This window comes from Anabrus simplex, chromosome 8 (assembly GCF_040414725.1).
Source record: "Anabrus simplex isolate iqAnaSimp1 chromosome 8, ASM4041472v1, whole genome shotgun sequence".
Lineage (NCBI taxonomy): Eukaryota > Metazoa > Arthropoda > Insecta > Orthoptera > Tettigoniidae > Anabrus > Anabrus simplex.
Genome location: NC_090272.1, coordinates 222,826,990 through 222,850,861, shown reverse-complemented (window position 1 = coordinate 222,850,861; position 23,872 = coordinate 222,826,990). Strand labels below are relative to the sequence as shown.

General features: G+C 53.0%; 3 non-coding genes across 3 annotated transcripts; all 3 read left to right on the top strand.

The window, feature by feature from the left end:
* Positions 1-7,997: 7,997 nt before the first annotated feature.
* Positions 7,998-8,069, top strand: TRNAI-UAU (transfer RNA isoleucine (anticodon UAU)). Its single transcript has one exon. It is a non-coding gene; the product is annotated as a tRNA-Ile (tRNA).
* Positions 8,070-9,522: 1,453 nt separating this feature from the next.
* Positions 9,523-9,594, top strand: TRNAL-CAA (transfer RNA leucine (anticodon CAA)). The gene has a single exon. It is a non-coding gene; the product is annotated as a tRNA-Leu (tRNA).
* Positions 9,595-23,449: 13,855 nt separating this feature from the next.
* On the top strand, positions 23,450-23,521 carry TRNAT-CGU (transfer RNA threonine (anticodon CGU)). The gene has a single exon. It is a non-coding gene; the product is annotated as a tRNA-Thr (tRNA).
* Positions 23,522-23,872: the final 351 nt, after the last annotated feature.

Genomic DNA, 23,872 nt, shown 5'->3' with positions numbered 1-23,872 from the left:
AATGTCTCACACTACAGCGAGAGCCTCGAGCAAGACGCGTTCTCACAGCAGTAGAGTGGCGCAGTGGGTACGTGCTGGGCCCATAACCAAGGGGTCCGTGGATCGAAACCACGCTCTGCTAAAGTTATTTCAACACAAAATGTCTCGCACTACAGCCAGAGCCTCGAGCAAGACGCCCTGCACTCGCAGCAGTGCAGCGCAGTGGAAGCATGCCTGGTTAATAATCCAGATGTCCGGCGGACGAGAACCCGTTTTACTAACGTTTTTAAATACAATAATGTCTCACACTACAGTCAGAGCCTGGAGCAAGATACGATGTTCTCGCAGCAGAGTGGCGCAGTGGAAGCGTGCTGGGCCCATACCCCAGAGGTCCGTGGATCGAAACCACGCTCTGCTAAGTTTATCTTAACACAATAATATCTCACACTACAGTCAGAGCCTGGAGCAAGATGCGATGTTCTCGCAGCAGAGTGCCGCAGTGGTCTCTTGTGGGCCCATAACTCAGAGGTCCGTGGATCGAACCCGCGGTCTGCTAACGTTTTCTTAACACAATAATGACTCATAATACAGCCAGAGCCTGGAGAAAGTCGCGTTCTCACAGCCCCAGGGTGGCGCAGTGGAAGCGTGCTGGGCCCATAACCCAGAGGTCCCGGGATCGAAACCACGCTCTGCTAAAGTTATTTTAATACAAAAATGTCTCACTCTACAGCCAGAGCCTGGAGCAAGCCGCGCACCCTCGCAGCAGAGTGGCGCAGTTGAAGCGTGCTGGGCCCATAACCCAGAGGTCCGTGGATCGAATCCACGCTCTGCTAAAGTTATTTCAACACAAAATGTCTCGCACTACAGCCAGAGCCTCGAGCAAGACCCGCTCTCATCTCAGCAGAGTGGCGCATTGGAAGCGTGCTGGGCCCATACCCCAGAGGTCTGTGGATCGAAACCACGCTCTGCTAAAGTTATTTCAACACAAAATGTCTCACACTACAGCCAGAGCCTCGAGCAAGACGCGCTTTCACAGCAGCAGAGTGGCGCAGTGGAAGCGTGCTGGGCCCAGTTCACCGAGGGCCGTGTATCGAAACCGCGCTCTGCTAAAGTTATTTTAACACAATAATGTCTCACACTACCGCCAGAGCCTGATGCAAGACGCCCTGCCGTCGCAGCAGAGTAGCCCAGTGGAAGCATGCCTGGCCAATAATCCAGATGTCCCGGGGACGAGAACCCGTTTTACTAACGTTTTTAAACACAAAATGTCTCACACTACAGCCAGTGCCTAGAGCAAGACGCGCTCACACAGCAGCAGAGTGGCGCAGTGGAAGCGTGCTGGGCCCATAACCCAGAGGTCCGTGGATCGAAACCACGCTCTGCTAAGTTTATTTTAACACAATAAAATCTCACACTACAGCCAGAGCCTGGAGAAAGACGCGCACCCCACGCAGCAGAGTGAGGCAGTGGAGGCGGGCTGGGCCCATAACCCAGAGGTCCCGGGATCGAAACCACGCTCTGCTAAAGTTATTTTAATACAAAAATGTCTCACTCTACAGCCAGAGCCTGGAGCAAGCAGCGCACCCTCGCAGCAGAGTGGCGCAGTTGAAGCGTGCTGGGCCCATAACCCAGAGGTCCGTGGATCGAATCCACGCTCTGCTAAAGTCATTTCAACACAAAATGTCTCGCACTACAGCCAGAGCCTCGAGCAAGACGCGCTCTCAACTCAGCAGAGTGGCGCAGTGGAAGCGTGCTGGGCCCATACCCCAGAGGTCTGTGGATCGAAACCACGCTCTGCTAAAGTTATTTCAACACAAAATGTCTCACACTACAGCCAGAGCCTCGAGCAAGACGCGCATTCACAGCAGCAGAGTGGCGCAGTGGAAGCGTGCTGGGCCCAGTTCACCGAGGGCCGTGTATCGAAACCGCGCTCTGCTAAAGTTATTTTAACACAATAATGTCTCACACTACCGCCAGAGCCTGGTGCAAGACACCCTCCCGTCGCAGCAGAGTAGCCCAGTGGAAGCATGCCTGGCCAATAATCCAGATGTCCCGGGGACGAGAACCCGTTTTACTAACGTTTTTAAACACAAAATGTCTCACACTACAGCCAGTGCCTAGAGCAAGACGCGCTCACACAGCAGCAGAGTGGCGCAGTGGAAGCGTGCTGGGCCCATAACCCAGAGGTCCGTGGATCGAAACCACGCTCTGCTAAGTTTATTTTAACACAATAATATCTCACACTACAGCCAGAGCCTGGAGAAAGACGCGCACCCCACGCAGCAGAGTGGCGCAGTTGAAGCGTGCTGTGCCCATAACCCAGAGGTCCGTTGATCGAAACGGCGGTCTGCTAAATTGTTCTTAACACAATAATGACTCATAATACAGCCAGAGCCTGGAGGAAGTCGCGTTCTCACAGCAGCAGGGTGGCGCAGTGGGAGCGTGCTGTGCCCATAAACAAGAGGTCCGTGGATCGAAACCACGCTCATCTGAAGTTATTTTAACACAATAATGTCTCACTCTACAGCCAGAGCCTGGAGAAAGCAGAGCAGCCCTCGCAACAGAGTGGCGCAGTTGAACCGTGCTGGGCCCATAACTCCGAGGTCCGTCAACCGAAACCACCCTCTGCTAAAGTTATTTCAACACAAAATGTCTCGCACTACAGCCAGAGCCTCGAGTAGGACGCGCTTTCACAGCAGCAGATTGGCGCAGTCGGAGCGTGCTGGGCCCACAACCCAGAGGTCCGTGGATCGAAACCACGCCCTGCTATAGTTATTTTAACACAATAATGTCTCACACTACAGCCAACCCTGATGCAAGACACCCTGCACTTGCAGCAGAGTGGCTCAGTGGAAGCATGCCGATCCAATAATCCGCAGGTCCGGGGGACGAGGCCACGCTCTGCTAATGTTATCTTAACACAATAATGTCTCACACTACAGCCAGAGCCTGATGCAAGACACCCTGCCCTTACAGCAGAGTGGCTCAGTGGAGGCATGCTGGGAGCAAAACCCAGAGGTCCGGGGTTCGAAACAATGCTCTGCTAAATTTTTTTCAACACAAAATGTCTCACACAACAGCCAGAGCCTGGAGCAAGCAGCGCAGCTCTCGCAGCAGAGTGCCGCAGTGGTCGCGTGCTGGGCCCATAACCAAGAGGTCCGTGGATCGAAACCGCGGTCTGCTAACTTTTTCTTAACACAATAATGACTCATAATACAGCCAGATTAGCGTGATTAGCTGCCACCCCCGGAGGCCGGGGTTCGATTCCCGGCTCTTCCACGAAATTTGAAAAGTGGTACGAGGGCTGGAACGGTGTCCACTCAGCCTCGGGAGGTCAACTGAGTAGAGGTGGGTTCGATTCCCACCTGAGCCATCCTGGAAGTGGTTTTCCGTGGTTTTCCACTTCTCCTCCAGGCGAATGCCGGGATGGTACCTAACTTAAGGCCACGGGATCTTCCTTCCCTCCTCCTTGCCTATCCCTTCCTATCTTCCCGTCCCTCCACAAGGCCCCTGTTCAGCATAGCAGGTGAAACCGCCTGGGCGAGGTACTGGTCATACTCCCCAGTTGTATCCCCGACCAAGCGTCTGAAGCTCCAGGACACTGCCCTTGAGGCGGTAGAGGTGGGATCCCTCGCTAAGTCCGAGGGAAAAACCGAACCTGGAGGGTAAACTGATGATGATGATGATGATGAATACAGACAGAGCCTGGAGGAATTCGCGTTCTAACAGCAGCAGGGTGGCGCAGTGGAAGCCTGCAGGGCCCATAACCCAGAGGCCCATGGATCGAAACCACGCAGTGCTAAAAGTTATTTTAACACAATAATGTCTCACTCTACAGCCAGAGCCCGGAGAAAGCAGAGCAGCCCCAGCAGCAGAGTGGCGCAGTTGAAGCGTGCTGGGCCCATAACCCAGAGGTCCGTGGATCGAAACCACGCTGTGCTAAAGTTACTTCAACACAAAATGTCTCACACAACAGCCAGAGCCTCGAGCAAGACGTGCTCTCAACACAGCAGAGTGGCGCAGTGGAAGCTTGCTGGGCCCATAACCCAGAGGTCCGTGGATCGAAACCACTCTCTGCTAAAGTTATTTTAACACAATAATGTCTCACACTACAGCCAGAGCCTGGTGCAATACGCCCTGCCCTCGCAGCAGAGTAGCGCAGTGGAAGCATGCCGGGCCAATAATCCAGATGTTCGGGATACGAGACCCCGTTTTCCTAAAGTTTATAAAACACAATAATGTCTCACACTACAGTCAGAGCCTGGAGCAAGACGCGACGTTCTCGCAGCATAGTGGCGCAGTTGAAGCGTTCTGGGCCCATAACCCAGAGGTCCGTCGATCGAATCCACGCTCTGCTAAAGTTATTTCAACACAAAATGTCTCTGACTACAGCCAGAGCCTCGAGCAAGACGCGCTCTGACAGCAGCAGTGTGGCGCATTGGGAGCGTGCTTTGCCCATAACCCAGAGGTCCGTGGATCGAAACCACGGTCTGCTAAAGTTATTTCAACACAAAATGTCTCACACCACAGCCAGAGCCTCGAGCAAGACGCGCTCTCACAGCAGCAGAGTGGCGCAGTGGAAGCGTGCTTTGCCCATAACCCAGAGGTCCGTGGATCGAAACCACGCTCTGCTAAAGTTATTTTAACATAATAATGTCTCACACTGCAGCCAGAGCCTGGTGCAAAACGCCCTCTCCTCGCAGCAGAGTAGCGTAGTGGGAACATGCCGGGGCCGATAATCCAGATGTCTTGGGGACGAGACCCCGTTTTACTAACGTTTTTAAACACAATAATGTCTCACACTACAGTCAGAGCCTGGAGCAAGATGCGACGTTCTCGCAGCAGAGTGGCAAAGTGGAAGCGTGCTGGGCCCATAACACAGAGGTCCGTGTAATGAAACCACGCTCTGCTAAAGTTATATAACACAATAACGTCTCAAACTACAGACAGAGCCTGGTATAAGACGCCCAATCAACGCAGCAGAGTGGCGCAGTGGAAGCGTGCTGGAGCGAAAAGCCAGAAGTCCGCGGGTCGAAACCATGCCCTGCTAAAGTTATTTCAACACAAAATGTCACACACTACAGCCAGAGCCTCGAGGAAGACGCGCATTCACAGCAGCAGAGTGGCGCAGTGGAAGCGTGCAGGGGCGAAAAGCTAGAAGTCCGTGGGTCGAAACCATGCTCCGCTAAAGTTATTTCAACACAAAATGTCTCACACTAGAGCCAGAGCCTCGAGCAAGACGCGCTCACACAGCAGCAGAGTGGCGCAGTGGGAGCGTGCTGGGCCCATAACCCCGAGGTCCGTGGACCGAAACCACGCTCTGCTAAAGTTATTTCAACACAAAATGTTTCGCACTACAGCCTGAACCTCGAGCGAGACGCCCTGCACTCGCAGCAGAGTAGCGCAGTGGAAGCATGCCTGGCCAATAATACAGATGTCCGGGGGACGACAGGCCGTTTCACTAACGTTTTTAAACAAAATAATGTCTCACACTACAGTCAGAGCCTGGAGCAAGATGCGATGTCCTCGCAGCAGAGTGGCGCAGTGGGGGCGTGCTGGGCCCATAACCCAGATGTCCGTGGATCGAAACTACGCTCTGCTACGTTCATTTTAACTCAATAATATCTCACACTACAGCCAGAGCCTGGAGGAAGACGCACTTCCCTCGCAGCAGAGTACGCAGTGGTCGCTTGTGGGCCCATAAATCAGAGGTCCGTGGATCGAACCATGCTCTGCTAAAGTTATTTTAATACAAAAATGTCTCACTCTACAACCAGAGCCTGGAGCAAGCAGTGCACCCTCGCAACCAGGTGGCGCAGTAGAAGCGTGCTGGGCAAATAACCCAGAGGTCCGTAGATCGAGTCCACGCTCTGCTGAAGTTATTTCAACACAAAATGTCTCACACTACAGCCAGAGCCTGGAGGAAGTCGCGTTCTCACAGCAGCAGGTTGGCGCAGTGGAAGCGTGCTGGGCCCATAACCCAGAGGTCCTTGGATCGAAACCACGCTGTGCTAAAAGTTATTTTAACACAATAATGTCTCACTCTACAGCCAGAGCCCGGAGAAAGCAGAGCAGCCCTAGCAGCAGAGTGGCGCAGTGGAAGCGTGCTGGGCCCATAACCCAGAGGTCCGTGGATCGAATCCACGCTCTGCTAAAGTTATTTCAACACAAAATGTCTCAAACTACAGCCAGAGCCCCGAGCAAGACGCGCTCTCACAGCAGCAGAGTGGCGCAGTGGGAGCGTGCTGGGCCCATAACCCAGAGGTCCGTGGATCGAACCCACGCTCTGCTAAGTTTATTTTAATACAATAACATCTCACACTACAGCCAGAGCCTGGAGAAAGAGGGGCTCCCCTCGCAGCAGAGTGAGGCAGTGGAAGCAAGCTGGGCCCATAACCCAGAGGTCCGTAGACCGAAACCACGCTCTGCTTAAGTCATTTTAACACAATAATGTCTCACTCTACAGCCAGAGCCTGGAGCAAGCAGCGCAGCTCTCGCAGCAGAGTGGCGCAGTTGAAGCGTGCTGGGCCCATAACCCAGAGGTCCGTGGAATGAAACCACGCTCTGTCAAATTTACATAACACAATAACGTCTCAAACTACAGCCAGAGCCTGGTATAAGACGCCCAATCACCGCAGCACACTGGCGCAGTTGGAGCGTGCTGGGCCCATAAATCAGAGGTCCATGGATCGAAACCACGCTCTGCTAAAGTTATTTCAACACAAAATGTCTCACTCTACAGCCAGAGCCTCGAGCAAGACGCCCTCCCGACCGCAGCAGAGTGTCGCAGTGGATGCGTGCTGGGTCCATAACCCAGAGGTCCGTGGATCGAAACCACGCCCTGCTAAAGTTATATTAACACAATAATGTCTCACACTACAGCCAGAGCCTGGTGCAATACGCCCTACCCTCGCAGCAGAGTAGGTCAGTGGAAGCATGCCGGACAAATAATCAAGATATCCGGCCTACGAGACCCCGTTTTACTAACGGTTTTAAAACACAATAATGTCTCACACTACGGTCAGAGCCTGGAGCAAGACGCGACGTTCTCGCAGCAGAATAGCGCAGTGGAAGCGTGCTGGGCCCATAACCCGGATGTCCGTGGATCGAAACCACGCTCTGCTAAAGTTATTTAAACACAAAATGTCTCACACCACAGCCAGAGCCTCAAGCAAGTCGCGCTCTCACAGCAGCAGAGTGGCGCAGTGGAAGTGTGCAGGGCCCATAACCCAGAGGTATGTGGATCGAAACCACGCTCTGCTAAAGTTATATAACACAATAACGTCTCAAACTACAGCCAGAGCCTGGCGCAAGACGCTCTGCCCTCGCAGCAGAGAAGCGCAGTGGAAGAATGCCTGGCCGATAGTCCAGATGTCCGGGGGACGAGACCCCGTTTTACTAACGTTTTTAAACACAATAATGTCTCACACTACAGTCAGAGCCTGGAGCAAGTTGGACGGTCGCAGCAGAGTGGCAAAGTGGAAGCGTGCTGATCCCATAACCCAGAGGTCCGTGGAAGGAAACCACGCTCTGCTAAAGTTATATAACACAATAACGTCTCTAACTACAGCCAGAGACTGGTACGAGACGCCCAATCACCGCAGCAGTGTGGCGCGGTGGAAGCGTGCTGGGGCGAAAAGCCAGAAGTCCGTGGGTCGAAACCATGCTCTGCTAAAGTTATTTTAACACAATAATGTCTCACACTACAGCCAGAGCCTGGTGCACGACGCTCTGCCCTCGCAGCAGAGTAGCGCAGTGGAAGAATGCCGGGCCCATAACCAAGAGGTCCGTGGATCGAAACCATCTCTGCTGAAGTTATTTTAACACAATCATGTCTCAATCGACAGCCAGAGCCAGCAGCAAGACCCGACGCTACCGCAGCAGAGTGCCGCATTGGTCGCTTGCTGGGCCCATAACCAAGAGTTCCGTGGATCGAAACCGCGGTCTGCTAACTTTTTCTTAAAGCAATAATGACTCATAATACAGCCAGAGCCTGGAATAAGTCGATTTATCCCAGCAGCAGGGTGGCGCAGTGGAAGCATGCTGGGCCTATAACCCAGAGGTCCGTGGATCGAATCCACGCTCTGCTAAAGTTATTTTAACACAATAATGTCTCACACTACAGCCAGAGCCTGGTGCACGACGCTCTGCCCTCGCAGCAGAGTAGCGCAGTGGAAGAATGTCGGGCCCATAACCAAGAGGTCCGTGGATCGAATCCACGCTCTGCCAAAGTTATTTCAACACAAAATGTCTCACACCACAGCCAGAGCCTCGAGCAAGTCGCGTCTCACAGCAGCAGAGTGGCGCATTGGAAGCGTGCTGGGGCGAAAAGCCAGAAGTCCGTGGGTCGAAACCATGCTCTGCTAAAGTTATTTTAACACAATAATGTCTCACACTACAGCCAGAGATTGGTGCAAGACCCTCTGCCCTCGCAGCAGAGTAGCTCAGTGGAAGCATGCCGGGCCCATAACCAAGAGGTCCGTGGATCGCAACCACGCTCTGCTAAAGTTATTTTAACACAATAATGTATCACTCTACAGCCAGGGCCTGCATCAAGACGCGACGCTATCGCAGCAGACTGCCGCAGTGGTCGCTTGCTGGGCCCATAACCCAGAGGTCCGTGGATCGAATCCACGCTCTGCTAAAGTTATTTCAACACAAAATGTCTCACACAACAGCCAGAGCCTGGTGCAAAACGAACTGCCCTCGCAGCAGAGTAGCGCAGTGGAAGCATGCCGGGCCAATAATCCGTAGGTCCGGGGGACGAGACCACGCTCTGCTAATGTTATCTTAACACAATAATGTCTCACACTACAGCCAGAGCCTGATGCAAGACACCCTGCCCTTGCAGCAGAGTGGCTCAGTGGAGGCATGCTGGGCGAATAACCCAGAGGTCCGGGGATCGAAACAATGCTCTGCTAAAGTTAATTAAACACAAAATGTCTCACACTACAGCCAGAGCCTCGATCAAGACGCGCTCTCACCGCAGCAGAGTGCCGCAGTGGTCGCGTGCTGGGCCCATTACCAGGAGGTCCGTGGATCAAAACCGCGGTCTTACATGCTTTTCTTAACACAATAATGACTCATAATACAGCCAGAGCCTGGAGGAAGTCGCGTTTTCACAGTAGCAAGGTGGCGCAGTGGAAGCGTGCTGGGCCCATAACCCAGAGGTCCGTGGATATAATCCACGCTCTGCTAAAGTTATTATAACACAATAATGTCTCACTCTACAGCCAGAGCCTGGAGCAAGCAGCGCAGCCCTCGCAGGAGAGTGGCGCAGTTGAAGCGTGCTGGGCCCATAACCCAGAGGTCCGGGGATCGAAACAATGCTCTGCTAAAGTTAATTAAACACAAAATGTCTCACACTACAGCCAGAGCCTCCATCAAGACGCGCTCTCACCGCAGCAGTGTGGCGCAGTGGAAGCGTGCTGGGCCCTTAACCCAGAGGTCCGTGGATCGAAACCACGCTCTGCTAAAATTTATTTTAACACAATAATGTCTCTCTCTACAGCCAGAGCCTGGAGAAAGCAGAGCAGCCCTAGCAGCAGAGTGGCGCAGTTGAAGCGTGCTGGGCCCAAAACCCAGAGGTCCGTGGATCGAATCCACGCTCTGTTAAGTTATTTAAACACAAAATGTCTCACACTACAGCCAGAGCCTCGAGCAAGACGCGCTCTCACAGCAGCAGAGTGGCGCATTGGGAGCGTGCTGGGCCCAAAACCAGAGGTCCGTGGATCGAAATACCGCTCCGCTAAAGTTACTTCAACAAAAAATATCTCGCACTAGAGCCAGAGCCTCGAGCAAGACGCGCTCTCGCAACAGCAGTGTGGCGCAGTGGGAGCGTGCTTGGCCCATACCCCAGAGGTCCGTGGATCGAAACCACGATCTGCTGAAGTTATTTAAACACAAAATGTCTCACACCACAGCCAGAGCAGCTACCAAGACGCGCTCTCACAGCAGCAGAGTGGCGCAGTGGAAGTGTGCTGGGCCCATAACCCAGAGGTCCGTGGATCGAAACCACGCTCTGCTTAAGTTATTTCAACACAAAATGTCTCACACCACAGCCAGAGCCTCAAGCAAGTCGCGCTCTCACAGCAGCAGAGTGGCGCAGTGGAAGCGTGCTGGGCCCATAACCCAGAGGTCCGTGGATCCAAACCACGCTCTGCCCAAGTTATCTTAACACAATAATGTCTCACACTACAGTCAGAGCCTGGTGCAATACGCCCTGCCATCGCAACAGAGTAGCGCAGTGGGAACATGCCGGGCCGATAATCCAGATGTCCGGGGGACGAGACCCCGTTTTACTAACGTTTTTAACCACAATAATGTCTCACACTACAGTCAGAGCCTGGAGCAAGATTGGATGTTCTCGCAGCAGAGTGGCAAAGTGGAAGCGTGCTGGGCACATAACCCAGAGGTCCGTGGAATGAAACCACGCTCTGCTAAAGTTATTTCAACACAAAATATCTCACACTACAGCCAGAGCCTCGAGCAAGACGCGCTCTCACAGCAGCGGAGTGGCGCAGTGGGAACGTGCTGGGCCCACAACCCAGAGGTCCGTGGATCGAAACCACGCTCTACTAAAGTTATTTCAACACAAAATGTCTCGCACTACAGCCAGAGCCTCGAGCAAGACGCCCTGCCATCGCCGCAGAGTAGCGCAGTGGGAACATCCCGGGCCGATAATCCAGATGTCCGGGGGACGAGACCCCGTTTTACTAACGTTTTGAACCACAATAATGTCTCACACTACAGCCAGAGCCTCGAGCAAGACGCGCTCTCACAGCAGCGGAGTGGCAAAGTGGAAGCGTGCTGGGCACATAACCCAGAGGTCCGTGGAATGAAACCACGCTCTGCTAAAGTTATATAACACAATAACGTCTCAAACTACAGCCAGAGACCGGTATGAGACGCCAATCACCGCAGCAGAGTGGCGCGGTGAAAGCGTGCTGGGGCGAAAAACCAGAAGTCCTTGGATCGAAACCATGCTCTGCTAAAGTTATTTTAACACAATCATGTCTCACACTACAGCCAGAGCCTGGTGCAAGACGCTCTTTCCTCGCATCAGAGTAGCGCAGTGGAAGCATGCCGGGCCCATAACCAAGAGGTCCGTGGATCGCAACCACACTCTGCTAAAGTTATTTTAACACAATAATGTATCACTCTACAGCCAGAGCCTGCATCAAGACACGACGCTATCGCAGCAGACTGCCGCAGTGGTCGCGTGCTGGGCCCATTACCAGGAGGTCCGTGGATCAAAACCGCGGTCTGCTATGCTTTTCTTAACACAATAATGACTCATAATACAGCCAGAGCCTGGAGGAAGTCGCGTTTTCACAGTAGCAAGGTGGCGCAGTGGAAGCGTGCTGGGCCCATAACCCAGAGGTCCGTGGATCGCAGCCACGCTCTGCTAAAGTTATTATAACACAATAATGTCTCACTCTACAGCCAGAGCCTGGAGCAAGCAGCGCAGCCCTCGCAGGAGAGTGGCGCAGTTGAAGCGTGCTGGGCCCATAACCCAGAGGTCCCTGGATCGAATAAATGCTCTGCTAAAGTTAATTAAACACAAAATGTCTCACACTACAGCCAGAGCCTCGAGCAAGACGCGCTGTCACAGCAGCAGAGTGGCGCAGTGGGAGCGTGCTGGGCCCATAAGCCAGAGGTCCGTGCATCGAAACCACGCTCTGCTAAAGTTATTTCAACACAAAATGTCTCGCACTACCGCCAGAGCCTCGAGCAAGACGCCCTGCACTCGCAGCACAGTAGCGCAGTGGAAGCATGCCTGGCCAATAATCCAGATGTCCGGTGGACGAGACCCCGTTTTACTAACGTTCTTAAATACAATAATGCCTCACACTACAGTCAGAGCCTGGAGCAAGACGCGACGTTCTCGCAGCAGAGTGGCGCAGTGGATGCGTGCTGGGCCCATAACCCAGATGTCCATGGATCGAAACCACGCTCTGCTAAAGTTATATCAACACAAAATGTCTCACAACACAGCCAGAGCCTCAAGCAAGTCGCGCTCTCACAGCAGCAGATTGGCGCAGTGGAAGAGTGCTGGGCCCATAACCCAGAGGTCCGTGGTTTGAAACCACGCTCTGCTAAAGTTATTTTAAAACAAAATGTCTCACACTACAGCCAGAGCCTCGAGCAAGACGCGCTCTCACAGCAGCAGAGTGGCGCAGAAGGAGCGTGCTGGGCCCATAACCCAGATGTCCGTGCAACGAAACCACGCTCTGCTAAAAGGTATTTTAACACCATAATGTCTCACTCTACAGCCAGAGCCCGGAGAAAGCAGAGCAGCTCTAGCAGCAGAGTGGCGCAGTTGAAGCGTGCTGGGCCCATAACCCAGAGGTCCGTGGATCGAATCCACGCTCTGCTAAATTTACTTCAGCACAAAATGTCTCGTACTACAGCCAGAGCCTGGAGCAAGAGGCGCTCTGACAGCAGAAGAGTGGCACAGTGGAAGCGTGCTGGGCCCATAACCCAGAGGTCCGTGGATCCAAACCACGCTTTGCTAAAGTTACTTTAACACAATAACGTCTCACACTACCGCCAGAGCCTGGAGCAAGATTGGACGTTCTCGCAGCAGAGTGGCAAAGTGGAAGCGTGCTGTGCCCATAACCCAGAGGTCCGTGGAATGAAACCACGCTCTGCTAAAGTTATATAACACAATAACGTCTCAAACTACAGCCAGAAACCGGAATGAGACGCCAATCACCGCAGCAGAGAGGCGCGGTGGAAGCGTGCTGGGGCGAAAAACCAGAAGTCCGTGGGTCGAAACCATGCTCTGCTAAAGTTATTTTAACACAATAATGTATCACTCTACAGTCAGAGCCTGCATCAAGACGCGACGCTATCGCAGCAGACTGCCGCAGTGGTCGCGTGCTGGGCCCATTACCAAGAGGTCCGTGGATCGAAACCGCGGTCTGCTATGCTTTTCTTAACACAATAATGACTCATAATACAGCCAGAGACTGGAGGAAGTCGCGTTTTCCCAGTAGCAGGCTGGCGCAGTGGAAGCGTGCTGGGCATATAACCCAGAGGTCCGTGGATCGAATCCCCGCTCTGCTAAAGTTATTATAACACAATAATGTCTCACTCTACAGCCAGAGCCTGGAGCAAGCAGCGTAGCCCTCGCAGGAGTGTGGCGCAGTTGAAGCGTGCTGGGCCCATAACCCATAGGTCCCTGGATCGAATCCACGCTCTGCTGAAGTTATTTCAACACAAAATGTCTCACACTACAGCCAGAGCCTGGAGCAAGCAGCGTAGCCCTCGCAGCAGAGTGGCGCAGTTGAAGCGTGCTGGGCCCATAACCCACAGGTCCGTGGATCGAATCCACGCTCTGCTGAAGTTATTTCAACACAAAATGTCTCACACTACAGCCAGAGCCTCGAGCAAGACGCGCTCTCACAGCAGCGGAGTGGCGCAGTGGGAACGTGCTGGGCCCACAACCCAGAGGTCCGTGGATCGGAACCACGCTCTACTAAAGTTATTTCAACACAAAATGTCTCGCACTACAGCCAGAGCCTCGAGCTAGACGCCCTGCACTCCCAGCACAGTAGCGCAGTGGAAGCATGCCTGGCCAATAATCCAGATGTCCGGTGGACGAGACCCCGTTTTACTAACGTTCTTAAATACAATAATGTCTCACACTACAGTCAGAGCCTGGAGCAAGATTGGACGTTCTCGCATCAGAGTGGCAAAGTGGAAGCGTGCTGGGCCCATTACCAGGAGGTCCGTGGATCGCAACCACACTCTGCTAAAGTTATTTTAACACAATAATGTATCACTCTACAGCCAGAGCCTGCATCAGGACACGACGCTATCGCAGCAGACTGCCGCAGTGGTCGCGTGCTGGGCCCATTACCAGGAGGTCCGTGGATCAAAACCGCGGTCTGCTATGCTTTTCTTAACACAATAATGACTCATAATACAGCCAGAGCCTGGAGGAAGTCGCGTTTTCACAGTAGCAAGGTGGCGCAGTGGAAGCGTGCTGGGCCCATAACCCAGAGGTCCGTGGATCGAATCCACGCTCTGCTAAAGTTATTATAGCACAATAATGTCTCACTCTACAGCCAGAGCCTGGAGCAAGCAGCGCAGCCCTCGCAGGAGAGTGGCGCAGTTGAAGCGTGCTGGGCCCATAACCCAGAGGTCCCTGGATCGAATAAATGCTCTGCTAAAGTTAATTAAACACAAAATGTCTCACACTACAGCCAGAGCCTCGAGCAAGACGCGCTGTCACAGCAGCAGAGTGGCGCAGTGGGAGCGTGCTGGGCCCATAAGCCAGAGGTCCGTGCATCGAAACCACGCTCTGCTAAAGTTATTTCAACACAAAATGTCTCGCACTACAGCCAGAGCCTCGAGCTAGACGCCCTGCACTCCCAGCACAGTAGCGCAGTGGAAGCATGCCTGGCCAATAATCCAGATGTCCGGTGGACGAGACCCCGTTTTACTAACGTTCTTAAATACAATAATGCCTCACACTACAGTCAGAGCCTGGAGCAAGACGCGACGTTCTCGCAGCAGAGTGGCGCAGTGCATGCGTGCTGGGCCCATAACCCAGTTGTCCATGGATCGAAACCACGCTCTGCTAAAGTTATATCAACACAAAATGTCTCACAACACAGCCAGAGCCTCAAGCAAGTCGCGCTCTCACAGCAGCAGATTGGCGCAGTGGAAGAGTGCTGGGCCCATAACCCAGAGGTCCGTGGTTTGAAACCACGCTCTGCTAAAGTTATTTTAACACAAAATGTCTCACACTACAGCCAGAGCCTCGAGCAAGACGCGCTCTCACAGCAGCAGAGTGGCGCAGAAGGAGCGTGCTGGGCTCATAACCCAGAGGTCCGTGGATCGAAACCACGCTCTGCTAAAGTTATTTCAACACAAAATGTCTCACACAACAGCCAGAGCCTGGTGCAAGACGAACTGCCCTCGCAGCAAAGTAGCGCAGTGGAAGCATGCCGGACCAATAATCAAGATGTCCGGGCTACGAGACCCCGTTTTACTAACGGTTTTAAAACACAATAATGTCTCATACTACAGTCAGAGCCTGGAGCAAGATTGGGCGTTCTCGCAGCAGAGTGGCAAAGTGGAAAAGTGCTGGGCCCATAACCCAGAGGTCCGTTGATCGAATCCACGCTCTGCTAAAAGGTATTTTAACACCATAATGTCTCACTCTACAGCCAGAGCCCGGAGAAAGCAGAGCAGCCTTAGCAGCAGAGTGGCGCAGTTGAAGCGTGCTGGGCCCATAACCCAGAGGTCCGTGGATCGAATCCACGCTCTGCTAAATTTACTTCAGCACAAAATGTCTCGCACTACAGCCAGAGCCTGGAGCAAGAGGCGCTCTGACAGCAGAAGGGTGGCACAGTGGAAGCGTGCTGGGCCCATAACTCAGAGGTCCGTGGATCCAAACCACGCTTTGCTAAAGTTATTTCAACACAAAATATCTCACACCACTGCCTTCGCAGCAGAGTAGCGCAGTGGAAGCATGCCGGGCCAATAATCCAGATGTCCGGGGGGCCAGACCCCGTTTTACTAACGTTTTTAAAACACAATAATGTCCCACACTACAGTCAGAGCCTGCAGCAAGACCCGACGCTTCCGCAGCGGAGTGCCGCAGTGGTCGCATGCTGGGCCCATACCCAAGAGGTCCGTGGATCGAAACCACGCTCTGCTAAGGTTATTTTAACCCAATAATGTCTCACTCTACAGCCACAGCCTGGAGGAAGCAACTTAGCTCTCGCAGCAGAGTGGCGCAGTGGAAGCGTGCTGGGCCCATAACCCAGAGGTCCGTGGATCGAAACCACGCTCTGCTAAGTTTATTTTAACACAATAATATCTCACACTGCAGCCAGAGCCTTTAGGAAGACGCGCTCACTCGCAGCAGATTGCCGCAGTGGTCGCTTGTGGGCACATAACTCGGAGGTCCGTGGATCGAAACCAAGGTCTGCTAAAGTTATTTTAACACAATCATGTCGCACTCTACAGCCAGAGCCTAGAGTAAGCAGCGCAGCCCACGCAGCAGAGTGGCGCTGTGGAAGCGTGCTGGCCCCATAACCCAGAGGTTCGTGGATCGAAACCACGCTCTGCTAAAGTTATTTCAACACAAAATATCTCACACTACTGCATTCGCAGCAGAGTAGCGCAGTGGAAGCATGCCGGGCCAATAATCCAGATTTCTGGGGGACGAGACCCCGTTTTACTAACGTCTTTAAAACACAAAAATGTCTCACACTACAGCCAGAGCCTGGAGGAAGACGCGCTCCCCTCGCAGCAGACTGCCGCAGTGGTCTCGTGCTGGACTCATAACAGAGAGGTCCGTGGATCGAACCCACTCTCCGCTAAAGTTAATTTAACACAATAATGTATCATACTACAGCCAGAGCCTGGAGGAGACGCGCTGTCCTCCCAGCAGAGGTGCGCAGTTTAAGCGTGCTGGGCCCATAACCCAGAGGTCCGTGGGTGGTATCCACTTTCTGCTAAACTTATTTTAACACAATGCCTCAAACTACAGCCAGAGCCTGGAGCAAGACCCGCCTTCAGAGCTGCAGAGTGGCGCAGTGGAAGCGTGCTGGGCCCAGAACACAGAGGGCCGTGTATCGAAACCGCGCTCTGCTAATGTCATTTTAACACTTAATGTCTCATACTACAGCCAGAGCCTGGAGGAGACGCGCTGTCCTCCCAGCAGAGGTGCGCAGTTTAAGCGTGCTGGGCCCATAACCCAGAGGTCCGTGGGTGGTATCCACTTTCTGCTAAAGTTAATTTAACACAATGCCTCAAACTACAGCCAGAGCCTGGAGCAAGACCCGCCTTCAGAGCTGCAGAGTGGCGCAGTGGAAGCGTGCTGGGCCCAGAACACAGAGGGCCGTGTATCGAAACCGCGCTCTGCTAATGTCATTTTAACACTTAATGTCTCATACTACAGCCAGAGCCTGGAGGAGACGCGCTGTCCTCCCAGTAAAGTGGCGCAGTGGAAGGGTGCTGGGCCATAACCCAGAGGTCCGTGGGTGGAAACCACGCTCTGCTAAAGTTATTTTAACATCATGCCTCAAAGTACAGCCAATGCCTGGAGCACGACGCTCGCTTACTGCTGCAGAGTGGCGCAGTGGAAGCGTGCTGGGACCATAACCCAGCGTTCCGCGGATAGAAACCACGCTCTGCTAAAGTTATCTTAACACAATAATGTCTCATACTACAGCCAGAGCCTGGAGGAAGGCGTTCTGTGCTCAAAGAAGTGTGGCGCAGTGGAAGCGTGCTGGGCCCATTACCCAGAGGTCCGTGGATCGAGACCACTCTCTGCTAAAGATGTTTCAACACAATAACGCCTCAAATTACAGCCAGAGCCTGGTGTAAGTCGCGCTGCCCTCGCAGCAGAGTGGAGCAGTGGGAGCATGCTGGGCACAAAACACAAAGGTCCGTGGTTCGAAGCCACGCTCTTCTAAAGTATTTCAACACAGTAATGTCCCACACTACAGCGAGACCTGGAGAAAGACGCGTTGTCCTCCCATCAGAGTGGTCCTGTGGAAGCGTGCGGGGCCCATAATCCAGAGGTACGGGGGACGAGACCAGGCTGTACTAATTATTTTTAAACACAATAATGTCTCATACTACAGCCATAGCCTGGTGTAAGACGCGCTCTAACCGCAGCAGAGTGGCGCAGTGGAAGCGTGCTGGGCCCATGACGCAGAGGTCCGTGGATCGAAACCACGGTCTGCTAAGTTTATTTTAACACAATAATGTCTCGCACTACAGCCAGAGCCTAGGGGACGGCGCGCTCCACTCGCAGCAGAGTGCTGCATTGGTCGCGTGCTGGGCCCATAACCCAGAGGTCCGTATATCGAAACCACGCTCTGCTAATATTATCTCAACACAATAATGACTCAGAACACAGCCAGAGCTTGGAGCAAGCAGCGCAGCCCTCGCTGCAGAGTGGCGCCGTGGAAGGGTGCAGGGCCCGTAACCACGAGGTCCGTGGATCGAATCCACGCTCTGCTAAACTTATATCAACGCAAAATGTCTCACACTACAGCCAGAGCCTCGAGCAAGACGCGCTCTCACAGCAGGGGAGTGGCGTAATGAGAGCGTGCTGAGCCCATGACCAAGAGGTCCGTAGATCGAAACCACGCTCTGCTAAAGTTAGTTTAACACAATAACGTCTCAAACTACAGCCTGCGCCTGGTGTAAGACGCCCACTCACCCCTGCAGAGTGGCGCAGTGGAAGCGTGCTGGGGCGAAATCCCGGAATGCCGTAGATCGTAACCATACTCTTCTAAAGTTATTTTAACGCAAAATGTCTCACACTACAGCCAGAGCCCGGAGCAAGACGCTCCCTCACAGCTGGAGAGTGGCGCAGTGGAAGCGTGTTGGGCTCATAACCCAGCGGTCCGTGGATCGAAACCACGCTCTGCTAAAGTTAATTTAACACAATAATGTCTCATACTACAGCCAGAGCCCGGAGGAGACGTGCTGTCCTCACAGCGCAGTGGCGCAATGGAAGCGTGCTGGGCCCATAACCCAGAGGTCCGTGGGTGGTAACCACGCTCTGCTAACGTTATTTTAACACAATATTTCAAACTACGGCCAGAGCCTGGAGCAAGACGCGCCCTCACAGCAGCAGAGTGGCGCAATGGAAGCGTGCTGGGCCCAGAACACAGAGGGCCGTGTATCGAAACCGCGCTCTGCTAATGTCATTTTAACACTTATTGTCTCATACTACAGCCAAAGACTGGAGGAGACGCGCTGTCCTCCCAGCAAAGTGGCGCAGTGGAAGGGTGCTGGGCCATAACCCAGAGGTCCGTGGGTGGAAACCACGCTCTGCTAAAGTTATTTTAACACAATAATGTCTCACACTACAGCCAGAGCCTGGAGGAAGTCTCTCTCCTCTCGCAGCAGATTGCCGCAGTGGTCTCGTGCTGGACTCATAACAGAGAGGTCCGTGGATCGAAGCCACCCTCTGCTATAGTTATTTTGACACAATAACGTCTCAAACTACAGCCAGAGCCTGGTGTAAGACGCCCAATCACTGCAGCAGAGTGGCGCTTTGGAGGCGTGCTGGGCCCATAACCATTAGGTCTGTGGATCGAAGACACGCACTACTAATTTTATTTTAACACAATAATGTCTCATACTACAGCCAGAGCCTGGAGGAAAGCGCTCTGTTCTCAAAGAAGTGTGGCGCAATGGAAGCGTGCTGGACCCATTATCCAGAGGTCCGTGGATCGAACCCACGCTCTGCTAAAGTTATCTTAACACAATAATGTCTCATATGCAGCCAGAGCCTATGGGAAGGCGCGCTCTCACAAGCAGCGGGGTGGCGCTGTGGAAGCGTGCTGGGCCCTTAACCCATAGGTCCGTGGATCGAAACCACGCTCTGTTAATTTTTTTTAACTCAATAATGTCTCACTCTACATCCAGAGAATGGAGGAAAGCGCTCTGTTCTCAAAGAAGTGTGGCGCAATGGAAGCGTGCTGGACCCATTATCCAGAGGTCCGTGGATCGAACCCACTCTCCGCTAAAGTTAATTTAACACAATAATGACTCATACTACAGCCAGAGCCTGGAGGAGACGCGCTGTCCTCCCAGCAAAGTGGAACAGTGAAAGGGTGCTGGGCTATAACCCAGAGGTCCGTGGGTGGAAACCACGCTCAGCTCAAGTTATTTTAACACTATGTCTCAAACTACAGCCAGGGCCTGGAGCAATACGCTCCCTTACAGCTGCAGAGTCGTGCAGTGGGAGTGTACTGGGCCCATAACCCAGAGGTCCATGGATCGCAACAACGCTCGGTTAATTTTTTTTAACTCAATAATGTCTCACTCTACATCCAGAGCCTGAAGGTAGACGCGCGGCGCTTGTAGCAGAGTGGCGAATTGGAAGCGTGCTGGGCCCGTAACTCAGAGAGCCGTGGATCGAAACAACGCACCGCTGAATTTTTTAAACACAATAATGTCTCGCACTACAGCCTGAGGCTGGAGCAAAAGGGTCTGTCCACCCAGCAGAGTGGCTCAGTGGGAGCGTGGTGGGCCCATAACCCAGCGGTCCGTGGATCGAAACCACGCTCTGCTACCGTTACTTTAACGCAATAATGTATCACACTTCTGCCAGAGCCTGGTAGGCGACACTGTGCCCTCGAAGCAGAGTCGCGCATTGGGGGTGTACTGAGCCAATAACCATGAGTTACGTGGATCGAAACAACGCTCAAAGAGTTTTTTAAACTCAATAATGTCTCGCTCTACATCCAGAGCCTGGAGCAAGACGCGCTGCGCTTGCAGCAGATTGGCGCGTTGGAAGTGTGCTGGGCCCATAACCCAGAGGTCCGTGGATCCAAAACACGCTCTGCTAAAGTTATTTTAACACAATAATGTTTCACACTACCGCCAGAGCCTGGTGCAAGACGCCCTGCCCTCGCAGCAGAGTAGCGCATTGGAAGCATGCCGGGCAAATAATCCAGATGTCCGGGGGACGAGACCCAGTTTCACTAACGTTCTTAAAACACAATAATGTCTCACACTACAGTCAGAGCCTGGAGCAAGACGCGACGCACTCGCAGCAGAGTGGCGCAGTGGAAGCGTGCTGGGCCCATAACCTTGACGTCCGTGGATCGAAACCACTATCTGCTAAAATTATTTCAACACAAAATGTCTCGAACTTCAGCCAGAGCCTCGAGCAAGACGCGCTCAGACAGCAGCAGAGTGGCACAGTGGAAGCGTGCTGGGCCCATTACCCAGAGGTCCGTGGATCGAAATCATGCTCTGCTAAGGTTATTTTAACACAATAATGTCTCACACTACAGCCGGAGCCTGGTGCAAGACGCCCTGCCCATGCAGCAGAGTGGCGAATTGGAAGCATGCTGGGCGAATAATCGAGAAGTACGTGGGACGAGACCACGCTCTGGTAAAGTTATTTCAACACAAAATGTGTCACACTACAGCCAGAGCGTCGAGCAAGACGCGCTCTGTCAGCAGCAGATTGGCGCAGTGGAAGAGTCCTGGGCCCATAACCTAGATGTCCGTAGTGGGAAGATTGGAAGCGATAGACAAGGAAGAGGGAAGGAAGCGGCCGTGACCTTAAGTTAGGTACCATCCCCACATTTGCCTGGAGGAGAAGTGAGAAACCACGGAAAACCACTTCCAGGATGGCTGAGGTGGGAATTGAACCCACCTTTACTCAGTTGACCTCCCGAGGCTGAGTTGACCCCGTTCAAGCCCTCGTACCACTCACTTTTCAAATTTCGTGGCAGAGCCGGGAATCGAACCCGGGCCTATGGGGGTGGCAGCTAATCACACTAACCGCTACACCACAGAGGCGGACAGAACGAAACCATTCTCTCCTAAAGTTATGTTAACACAATAATGTCTCACACTACAGCCAGAGCCTGGTGCAAGACGCCCTGCCCTCGCAGCAGAGTAGCGCAGTGGAAGCATGCCGGGCCAATAATCCAGATGTCCGGGGGACGAGACCCCGTTTTACTAACGTTTTTAAAACACAATAATGTGTCACACTACAGTCAGAGCCTGGAGCAAGACGCGACACTCTCGCAGCAGAGTGGCGCAGTGGAAGCGTGCTGGGCCCATAACCCAGAGGTCCGTTGATCGAAACCACGCTCTGCTAGTTATCTTAACACAATAATGTCTCACTCTACAGCCAGAGCCTGGAGCAAGATGCGCAGCCCCCGCAGCAGGGTGGCGCAGTTGAAGCGTGCTGGGCCCGTAACCCAGAGGTCCGTGGATCGAAACCACGCTCTACTAAAGTTATTTCAACACAATAATGTCTCATACTACAGCCAGAGCCTGGTGGAAGACGCACTCACCTCGCAGCAGAGTGCCGCAGTGGTCGCGTGCTGGACTCATAACACAGTGGTCCGTGGATTGAACCAACGCTCTGCTAAATTTATCTTAACACAATAATGTCTCATACTATAGCCAGAGCCTCGAGCAACACGCGCTCTCACAGCAGCAGAGTGGCGCAGTGGAAGCGTGCTGGGCCCGTAACCCAGAGGTTCGTGGTTCCAAACCTCGCTCTGCTAAAGTCATTTTAACACAATAACGTCTCAAACTACAGGCTGAGCCTGGTGTAAGACGCCCAATCACCGCAGCAGATTGGCGCAGTGGAAGCGTGCTGGGCCCATAACCCAGAGATCTGTGGATCGAAGCCGAGCACTGCTAAACATTTATTAACACAATAATGTCTCACTCTACAGCCAGAGCCTGGAGCACGCAGCGCAGCCCGGGCAGCAGAGTGGCGCAGTGGAAGCGTGCTGGGCCCATAACCCATAGGTCCGTGGATCAAAGCCACGCTCTGGTAAATTTATTTCAACACAAAATGTCTCACACTACAGCCAGAGCGTCGAGCAAGACGCGTTCTCTCAGCAGCAGTTTGGCGCAGTGGAATAGTCCTGGGCCCATAACCCAGAGGTCCGTGGAACGAAACCACACTCTGCTAAAGTTATATTAACACAATAATGTCTCACACTACAGCCAGAGCCTGGTGCAATACGCCCTGCCCTCGCAGCAGAGTAGCGCAGTGGGAACATGCCGGGCCGATAATCCACATGTCCGGGGGACGAGACCCCGTTTTACTAACGTTTTTAAACACAATAATGTCTCACACTACAGTCAGAGCCTGGAGCATGATTCGACGTTCTCGCAGCAGAGTGGCAAAGTGGAAGCGTGCTGGGCCCATAACCCAGATGTCCGTAGATCGAAATCATGCTCTGCGAAAGTTATCTTAACAGAATAATGTCTCACACTACAGCCAGAGCCTGGTGAAATACGCGTTCCTCTCACAGAAGATTGGCGCAGTTGAAGCCTGCTGGGCCCATAACCCAGAGCTCCGTGGATCGAAACCACGCTCTGCTAAAGTTATCTTAACCCAATAATGTCTCATATACAGCCAGAGCCTGGAGTAAGACGCGCTCTCACAGCAGCAGATTGGCGCAGTGGAAGGGTGCTGCGACCAGAACACAGAGGGCCGTGTATCGAATCCGCTCTCTGCTAATGTTATTTTAACACTTAATGTCTCATACTACAGCCAGAGCCTGGAGCAAGACGCGCACTCACAGCAGCAGAGTGGCGCAGTGGAAGCGTGCTGGGCCCAAAACACAGAGGGCCGTGTATCGAATCCGCGCTCTGCTAATGTCATTTTAACACTTAATGTCTCATACTACAGCCAGAGCCTGGAGGAGACGCGCTGTCCTCCCAGCAGAATGGCGCAGTGGAAGGGTGCTGGGCCCATAACCCAGAGGTCCGTGGGTGGAAACCACGTTCTGCTGAAGTTATTTTAACACAATATCTTAAAATACATCCAGAGCCTGGAGCAAAACGTGCCCTCGCAGCTGCAGAGTGGCGCAGTGGGAGCCAGCTTGGCCCATAAACCTGAGGTCCGTGGATTAAAACCACGCTCTGCTACAGTTATTTTAACACAATAATGTCTCATACTACAGCGAGAGCCTGGAATAAGACACGCTCTCACAGCAGCAGAGTGGCGCAGTGGAAGCGCGCAGGGCCCGTAACCCAGAGGTCCGTGGATCGAATCCACGCTCTGCTAAAGTTACTTAAACACAATAATGTCTCACACTACAGCCAGAAATGACGACCTGCTAAATTTATTTTAACACAATAATGTCTCACATTACATCCGGAGCCTGGAGCAAGACGGGCTGCCCTCGCAGCAGAGTGACGCACTGGAAGCTTGCAGGGCCCATAACACAGAGGTCCGTGTTTCGAAACCACGCTCTGCTAATATTATTTTAACACAATAACGTCTCAAAATACAGCCAGAGCCTGGAGCAAGCAGCGCAGCCCCCGCAGCAGAGTGGCGCAGTGGAAGCGTGCTGGGCCCATAACCCAGAGGTCCGTGGATCGAATCCACGCTCTGCTAAAGTTACTTAAACACAAT